This window comes from Sapajus apella, unplaced genomic scaffold, assembly GCF_009761245.1.
Source record: "Sapajus apella isolate SASKATOON/1434 unplaced genomic scaffold, GSC_monkey_1.0 scaffold4, whole genome shotgun sequence".
In the NCBI taxonomy this organism is placed as follows: domain Eukaryota; kingdom Metazoa; phylum Chordata; class Mammalia; order Primates; family Cebidae; genus Sapajus; species Sapajus apella.
In genome coordinates this window covers 1,888,673-1,897,542 of record NW_022436944.1, presented here as the reverse complement: position 1 = coordinate 1,897,542, position 8,870 = coordinate 1,888,673, and the positions used below count along the sequence as shown (strand labels likewise).

General features: G+C 33.2%; 1 long non-coding RNA gene across 1 annotated transcript in view; it reads left to right on the top strand.

Moving 5' to 3' along the window:
• The first annotated feature begins 7,168 nt into the window (after window positions 1–7,168).
• Window positions 7,169–8,870, top strand: part of LOC116538621 — a 4,167-nt gene continuing 2,465 nt past the window's right edge. Inside the window, exon 1 of the long non-coding RNA XR_004263707.1 lies at window positions 7,169–7,294. This is a non-coding gene — a long non-coding RNA (uncharacterized LOC116538621). The remainder of the gene's footprint in view (window positions 7,295–8,870) is intronic.

Below are 8,870 nucleotides of genomic sequence, written 5' to 3'. Positions count from 1 at the left end.
CATGTACAGTGAAGATTTTCTGCCTGTCCCCGTCTTGCCTATTCATTTTCTTCAAGGGGACTTTTGAATATTAAAATGTTTTAAATTTTGATGAAGTCATATTTATCAACTTTTTATGTTTGTGCTTTTTGTGTTCTAAGAAATCTTTGCCTTTTCCAAGGTCACAAATATTTTTTCTTATGCTCTTTTTTTTTTAGAGATTTTATAACATTGGCTTTTATATTTAAATCTATTGTCTATTTTGAGATAATTTTTACATGTGGCTGAGTTAAAGAATGAGATTAATTTTCATTTTCCATATGGAGTTCCAGTTTTCTGATATGATTTGTTGTAAAGTTCAACCTTTCCCCCTTGAATTACTTTGGCACCATTGTCAAAAATCAATTGACTATGTACCTGTCAGTCTATTTTTAGAATCTCTCTATTTTGTTCTATTAAACTTATTGTCTATTCTTATACCAATATTGCACTGTCTTGTTTAAGATTAACTTTATAATAAGTAAATCTTAAAGTCATGGCGGGGGTGTTAAGTTCTCTAACATTGTTCCTCTTTTATAATATTCTGTTGGTATTACTAGATAGAGCTTTTGACTTTTCATACAAATTTTAGAAAAATAGAAGAAAAACTTCCATTTTATAAAAAGGCCCCTGGGATTTTTATCTAAATGGTATTCAATCTACACATTAATTTGAACAATGTTGAGTCTGTCAACAATCTGTGAATATAATGTAATTGCTCTGTTTATTTAGATCTTTCTTTTAAAAATATTTTATACATTTTAGAGATTTTACCCATATTTTTAATAGACTTTATTTTTATTTTTTAGAGTAGTTTAGATTCACAACAAAATTTAGCACAGAGTTTTCCCACATTATCTCAATCGCCACAAATGTAACTTCCTCTATTATCTACATTCACCACCATAGTAGTTTGTTTGATATAACTGATTAATCTACATTAATACATCATTATAAGTGGAAGTCCACAGTTTACATTAGGGTGTATTCTTGGTATTTCATATTCAAAGCGTTTGAACAAATGTGTAGTGACATGTATCCACCATTATAGTATACAAAATACATCCACTGGCCTAAAAATGCCCTCTGGTCCACCTATTTATCCCTCCTTCCTATCTCATCTCTAGTAATCACTAATTTAGTTTTGCCTTTATCAGAATGTCATATAGTTGTAATCATGTAGCATGTAGGCTTTTCCTATTGGCTCCCTTTACTGAGTAATATGCTCTTAAATTTCTTCCATGTATTTTTATGGCTTGATAGCTCATTTCTTTTGGGCACTGTATATTTATTGTCTGGATGTACCACAATTTATTTACTAACTTACCTACTGAAAGCAATATTGGTTGTTTCCAAGTGTTGGCAATTATCAGTAAAGCTGCTAAAAACATCTGTGTGAAGTTTTTTGTGTAGATGTGTTTTCAACTTGTTTGGGTAAATAACAAGGACTATAATTACTGGATTTTAAGGTAAGAGTATTTTTAGTTTTGTGAGAAATTACTAACTATCTTCCAAAGTGGCTGTACCAATTTGCAATGAATCCCACCAGTGATGAGCAGGAGTTCCTGCTGTTCCACGTCCTTGTCAGCATTTGATATTGTTTGTGTTCTGGATTCGGACCATTCTAATAGCATGAGGTGATGTCTCATTGTTGTTTAATGTACCTTTCCCTGATAACATATTATGTGGAGCATCTTTTCATATGCTCGTTTTTCATGCGTACGCCCTCTTGCGTTAGGTATCTGTAAAGGTCTTCAGCCCACTTTAAAACTGGGATATTGTTGAGTTTTAAAAGTTCTTTGTATATTTTGGATAATAGTCCTTTACCAAATTTGTCTTTTGCAAATATTTTCTCCTGGTATGTGGCTTTTATTTTTATTCTCTTAACTTTTATGAAGTAAAAATTTTTTATTTTAATGATTTTCAGCTTATCAAGCCTATCTTTTATAGACTATGTCTTTGGTTTTATAGCTAAGAAGTGATCACCTAACCCCAGCTTATCCAGAATTTTCTTCTGTCATCTGCTAGAAGTTTTATCACTTTGTGTTTTACATTTATGTCTGTGGTTCATTTCAAGTTACTTTTTGTCAAGGGTGTAAGGTCTGTGTCTAGCTTAATTTATTGCATGTGGATGTCTGTTTGTTTTGACATAATGTTTAAGACTACCTTTTCTCAATTGTATTGCCTTTAATTCTTCATTAAAGGTCATTTGACTATAGTCATAGTATGTGAGTCTATTTCTGGGCTCTCCATTATGTTCCTATTTCTGGGCTCTCCATTATGTTCCATTGACCTATTTTCCTATTCTTTTAATAATGTAACACTGCCTTGGTTACTATGGTTTTATATTACGTAGTGTCAATTCTTCAACTTTGTTCTCCTTTAATATTGTGTTGGCTATTCTGGGTCTTTTGCTTCTTCATGTAAACTTAAGACTCAGCTGGTCAATATCCTCAGAACACCTTGCCGGGATTTAGATCTGACTTGCACTGACCCTGTAAGTCAAATTAGAAAAAACTGTCATATTGACAATATCATTTTTCTGTTCATAACATGGAATATCTCCAATTAATTTGTTTCTTTGATTTCTTTCATCAGAGTTTTCTAATTTTACTCATGTAGATCCTGTACACACTTTGTTAGATTTATACCTGAGAGTTTTATTTTTTAGAGTACTAATGTAAATGGGGTATTGCATTTTTGGTTTCAGATTCCACTTGTTTATTGCTGAGACATAGAAAAGCGATAGATTTGGCAGGATGCAGTGGCTGACACCTATAATCCTAGCACTTTGAGAGGCCAAGCAGGCAGATTGCTTGAGCTTCGGAATTCAAGACCAGCCTGGGCAACATGGTAAAACCCCATATCTACAAAAACTACAAAAATTAGCCAAGTGTAGTGGCACATATCTGTAGTCCCAGCTACTCAGGAGGCTGAGTGGGAGGGTGGCTTGAACTCCGGAGGTGAAGGTTGAGCAGTGAGCTGAGACCACACCACTGTATTCTGGCCTGGGTGACAGAAGAACCAGACCTTGTCTCAAAAGAAAAAGAAAGAAAGAAAAGAAAGAAGAAAGAAAGAAAAAAGAAAGAAAAAGAAAGAAAGAAAGAAAGAGAGAGAGAGAGAGAAAGAAAGAAAGAAAGAAAGAAAGAAAGAAAGAAAGAAAGAAAGAAAGAGAGAAAGAAAGAGAGAAAGAGAAAGGAAAGAGAGAGAGAGAGAGAAAGAAAGGTGATAGACTTTTGTAAATTCTTGTATCCTGCAGCCTTAATATAATTGCTTATTATTTCTGTGAAACATTTTTTTGGTATCTCAAATTTTCTAAATAGACAATCATGCTATCAAAGACAGTTTGATTGCCTCCTTTCCAATCTGTATACCTTTCATTTCTTTTTCATGCCTTATTGCATTCCGTTGTTTTGTTGAAAAGCCGTAGTGAAAAGAGACATTTTTTCCTTGTTCTTTATCTTAGTGGGAAAGTTTTGAGCTTTTCATCATTAAATATGAATGTTAGCTGTATTTGTTTTGTAGACATATTTAATCAAATTGAAGAAATATTTTACCCGTATTTTATTAAATTTACTCTTAAATTATATTAGTCAGGGTTCTTTAGAGGGACAGAACTAATAGGACAGATGTATATATGAAGGGGAGTTTATAGGAGAATTGACTCACAAGATCACAAGGTGAAGCGCTACAATAGGCTGTCTGCAAACAGGAGCCAGAAAGCCAATCGGAGCCCAAAACCTCAAGAGCAGGAAAGCTGATAATGCAGCCTTCAGTCTGTAGCTGAAGGCCTTACAGCCCCTGGCGAGTCACTGGTGTAAGTCCAAGAGTCCAAAAGCTGAAGAACATGGAATCTGATGTTCAAGGGCAGGAGGTATCCAGCCTGGGAGAAAGATGGAGGCCAGAAGACTTAGCCAGTTTAGTCTTTCCACATTCTTCTGCCTGCCTTTATTCTGCCCACACTGGCAGCTGATTAGATGGTGCCCACCCAGATTGAGGGTGGGTCTGCCTTTCTCAGTCCACTGACTCGAATGTTGATCTTTGGCAACACCGTCACAGACACACCCAGAAACAATACTTTTCATTCTTCAATCCAATTAAGTTAACACTCAATATTAACCATCATATAAGTACTTTATGTTTTTGATGCTATTGTAAGTGCTATTTAATTTCAATTATCATTTGTTTTTGTAAGTATGTAAAAATGAAATTAATTATATAATTAATCTTAAATTCTGAGTATTGCTAAACTCTTCTACTAGCTAGCAAGTAATTTTGTGGATTCCTTACGAATTTCTAAGTTTACAAATATTCCCATAAAATGATTTATCTTCAGTATTAGTGTCTTTTATTTCTTTTTCTTGCCTTACTTAAGTGGCTGGGGCTTTTAGTACAATATTGAATATACAGTGATTATTTTCCCAATCTTAAGTGAAATGATATTAGTGTTTCATCCATACATATAATGATAGATGTAGATTTGTCTTACATGCCTTTTATTGGGCTGAGAAAGTTCCCATTTACTCTTAAGTTTGGTGCTTTTAATTGTGAATGGCTATGGAATTTTGTCAAAAGCTTTTTATGTATCTATTGTAATAATCATTAGGTTTTTCTCTTATTCTGTTGATATGGTGAATTGCAATGATTGCTTTTCGAATGGTAAATCATCCTTGCATCACTGAGATAAACCCTAACATGATGTATTATCTATTTTAAAAAGTGCTAAACTTGATTGGCTAAAATTTTGTTAAACAGGTTTTTTGTTTTGTTTTGTTTATTTGTTTGAGATGGAATTTTGCTCTTCCCCCAACCTGGAGTGCAAGGATCTTCACTCACTGTAACCTCTGTCTCCTGGGTTCAAGTGATTCTCATACCTCGGCCTCCAGAGTAGCTGGAATTACAGGCATGCACCACCATGCACTGCTAATTTTTGTATTTTTAGTAGAGATGGGGTTTTGCCATGTTGGCCAGGCTTGTCTTGAACTCCTGACCTCAGGTAATCTGCCTGCCTCGTCCTCCCAAAGTACTTGGATTACAGGTGTGAGCCACTGTGCCAGGCTTGTTCAACATTTTAATGTTGATGTTTATGAAAGTTTCTAGTGTGTCATTTTCTTAAAGACTTTGATTTTGAAATAAATTTAGAAAACTATCTGGTGTTTTGGGAGTTTACTTTGTCAGAAGGTTTTTAATTACAAATTCAATGTCTTTAATAGATACACACCTATTCAGATTTTCTATTTCTTTTTTAGTTGATTTTGGCAGTTAAAAAAAAAAACAGTTTACCTATTTTTTTGAGGTGGTTAAAATTATCGCCATAAAGGTGCTTATAATATTCTCTTATTATTCTTTAGTAACTGTAATGAAATCACATTTTCCTGTTCTTATGTTAGTAATTTGGGTCTCCTCTTCTTTATTCTTTGATTATGCTAGCTAAACATTTACTATTTCTTTAAAGTATTTATCAAGATTTTAAAAATCCTATTCTTGCTTTAGTTACTACATATACTGTTTTTCTATTTTATTGATTTTTGCTCTCATCTATATTATTTCCCGTTTTCTGCTTACATTGAATTTATTTTCTAATTTATATTTTTAAAATAGATAATTGATTTTGCAACTTGTTTCATTTTTATACAGATTTTTTAAGCTATATTTTTTCCTCCTAATGGCAGTGTTACCTGCATCCTACATATTTTGATATATCTTAAACTTTTTTTCAATGTCTATTATGGCTTATTTCTGACTAGGACATAGAAGTGGTGTTTTGTTTTGCTTTTTACAAATACTTAGGGTTTTTCAAATATTTTTCTGATATTTTTCATTTAATTTTATTGTAGTCAGAGAATATACTCTGTTTAATTTCAGCCCTCTTAAATATATTGAAACTTATAGCCTAAAATATGGTATATCTTGCTGAATGTTTCATATACACTTAAATGTATATTCTGCTTTTCTTAGATGGATGTTTTATAAATTTTATTTATGTCAGGTGGTTTTTAATGCCATTTAGGTCTTCTCTATCCATTCTGTTTTTTTGTCTACTGATTGTATCAGTTACTAAAAGACCAGTGTTTCAGTCTCCATAATAATTGTAAATTTGCCTATTTCTCTATCCTGTTTTGTAAGATAATATTTAATGTGTATTAAAACTCTAATGTGGGATTCATATAGGTTTAGAATTGTTTTATCTTCTTGACTGATTGACAGTTATATCATTATAAAATTTATCCATCACTAGAAATATTACATAGTTTAAAGTCTATACGATCTGAATTTAGTCATTCTAGCTTTCTTATGATCACTATTTGCATGGTAAATGTTTTTAAATTATTTAAATTTAACCATTGTGTGCTGTAAGTTTTTAGAGTTAGTTTTTATAGGCAGACTTTTGTGCCATCTGATAATTGTTACATTTTAATTGGAAATTTAAGTGCATTTATTTTTAATGTAAGAGCTTATATGGTTGCATTTAAGTCTACATTATTGCTATTTGCTTTCTTTTAAATTCATTATTTATCCTGTTGCTTTCCTTTCTTCTTGCCTCCTTTTTTGATTAACTGGGTATGTTTTAGGAATTTATTTTATCTCTGCTATTGGCATATTAATTATAATTCTCTTTTATTTTCTAAGTGATTGCTTTGGGATTGATTGGCAGCATGAATATTTTTTTCTGGATATAAAATTATAAATTGGTAGATTTTTGGAAAGCCAAGACCTTGAGTATGTTGTTCATATTAATTTAGTTTCTGGTAAGAAGTATATTGTTATATTTATCTTTATTCCACCTTATGTAATATGTCTTTTTTTTCTGGCTACTTGTAAGATTTTCTCTTTATCATTGCTTTTCAGTAATTTAATTGTAATGTGCCTCTAACTCTGTATGTGTGTGTTTCCCTTGATTGCACTTTATTAAGGTTTCTATCTTTGAGTTCATAGCGTTCATCATATTGGGAAAACTTGGAAACATTATTTCTCAAATAGTTATTATATCGTTTTGTGTCTCTCTTCACCTTCTGGGGCTCCAATATGACAGATAGTTTAATGTTATTCTACAAATTTCTGAGATTCTTTTTCTTTTTGTTTTTAACTGTTCTATATTTTGTTACATTTCTATTGTTATACCATCAAGTTCACTGATTTTCTTTTTTCTTTTTGATACAGGCTCTCACTCTGTGGCCCAGGCTGGAATGCAGTGGCACAATCTCAACTCACTGCAAACTCCTTGCAGGCCCAGGTGATTCTTTCATCTCAACCTCCTGAGTAGCTGAGACTACAGGTACACACCACCATGCCCGGCTAGTTTTTGTATTGTTTTAGCAGAAATGGGATTTCACTATGTTGCCCAGGCTGTTCTCAGGCTCCTGGGCTCAAGGATTCCTCTCAACTTAGCCTCTCAAAGTGCTGGGATTACAGGCGTAAGCCACCACACCTGGCCAATTTTTCTTTTATAATGTCTGTTTTGGTTTTCATTCCATCAGTGAAATTTTTGTGCAAATATTTTTCAAGTTTAAAAGTATATTTTGGTTCTTTTGAATATTTCATGTTTGTCCTTACTGTGTTCATATTTTTATTTAATTATTTGTCTTAGTTAATTTTGAGAAAAGATAATCAGCTGGATGTGGTGGCTCATGTGTGTAATTGTAGTATTTTGGGGGGATGAGGCAGGAGGATCACTTGAGGCCAGGAGTTCAAGACCAGCCTTGGCAGCATAATGGGAACCCCCATCTCATTAAAGAGAGAGAGAGAGAGAGAGAGAGAGAGAACTAGATAATTTATAAAGAAAATTTTTTTTTAAAATAATTCTGGAGCCTGGGAAGCTCAGGGTCAAGGGGTTGCCTTTAGTGAGAAACTTCTTGCTGATGGAGAATCTCCGCAAAGTCCCCAAGTAGTGCAAGGCATCACATGGTGAAGGAACTGAGTGTGCTAGCTCAGATATCTCTTTCTTCTTTTATAACACCACTAATACCCCATACTTATGAGCTCATAGTCTAATCCTAAATATCTCCCAAAAGTTCCACCTCACAAATACCATAGCCAAATTTCCCACCTTCTTAATGCTGTTACAATAGGGATTAGGTTTCAACATGAGTTTCAGAGGGGACAAACATTCACATCATAACATTTCACCCCATCCCCTGAAACTCATGTCTCTTACCCACACAGATACATTCATTCCATCACTATTGCCCCAAAGTCTTAACTTGTTCCTACACTAATTTAAAAGTACAAAGTCTCATTTGTGATCTGTGAAAACAAGTTATCTGCTTCTAAAATGCAGTGGTGGGAGAGGCATAGATTACACATTTCCATTCCAAAAGAAAGAAAAGTGAAAGAAGAAAGGAGTAACACGTCCCAAGCAATTCCATACTCCAACAGAGTGAACAACACAAAATCTCAAGGCTTCACAATAATCTTCCTCACATGTTCCACTTCCTAGATACACTAGTTCACTGCCCGATATGCATTGTTGAATTCCTTAATGTTACTCCACAAGTCACTGAGGTTCTTTTCTTTTTTTAGTATTTTTACTTGGAAATGTACTTTGCCAAGTTCATATTGTTATACCCTTGTGTTTACTGCTTTTCTTTTCCATGGTATCACCCATGCTTTTCATTCTATCACTGAAATTTTCATGTATATATACTTAAAATGTAGACATTTAATTTGGTTCTTTTTTAACTTTTATGTTTCTCCTTATTGTGTTCATGTTTTCCTTTGACTGTTTAAATATATAGCTATAATTGCTGTTTTAAAGTTCCTGTCTCCTAATCACATCATCTTTGACCTTCCTTCCTTTCTTTCCTTTCTTTCTCTCTTTCCTTCCTTCCTTCATTTTCTTTCTTTCATTCTTT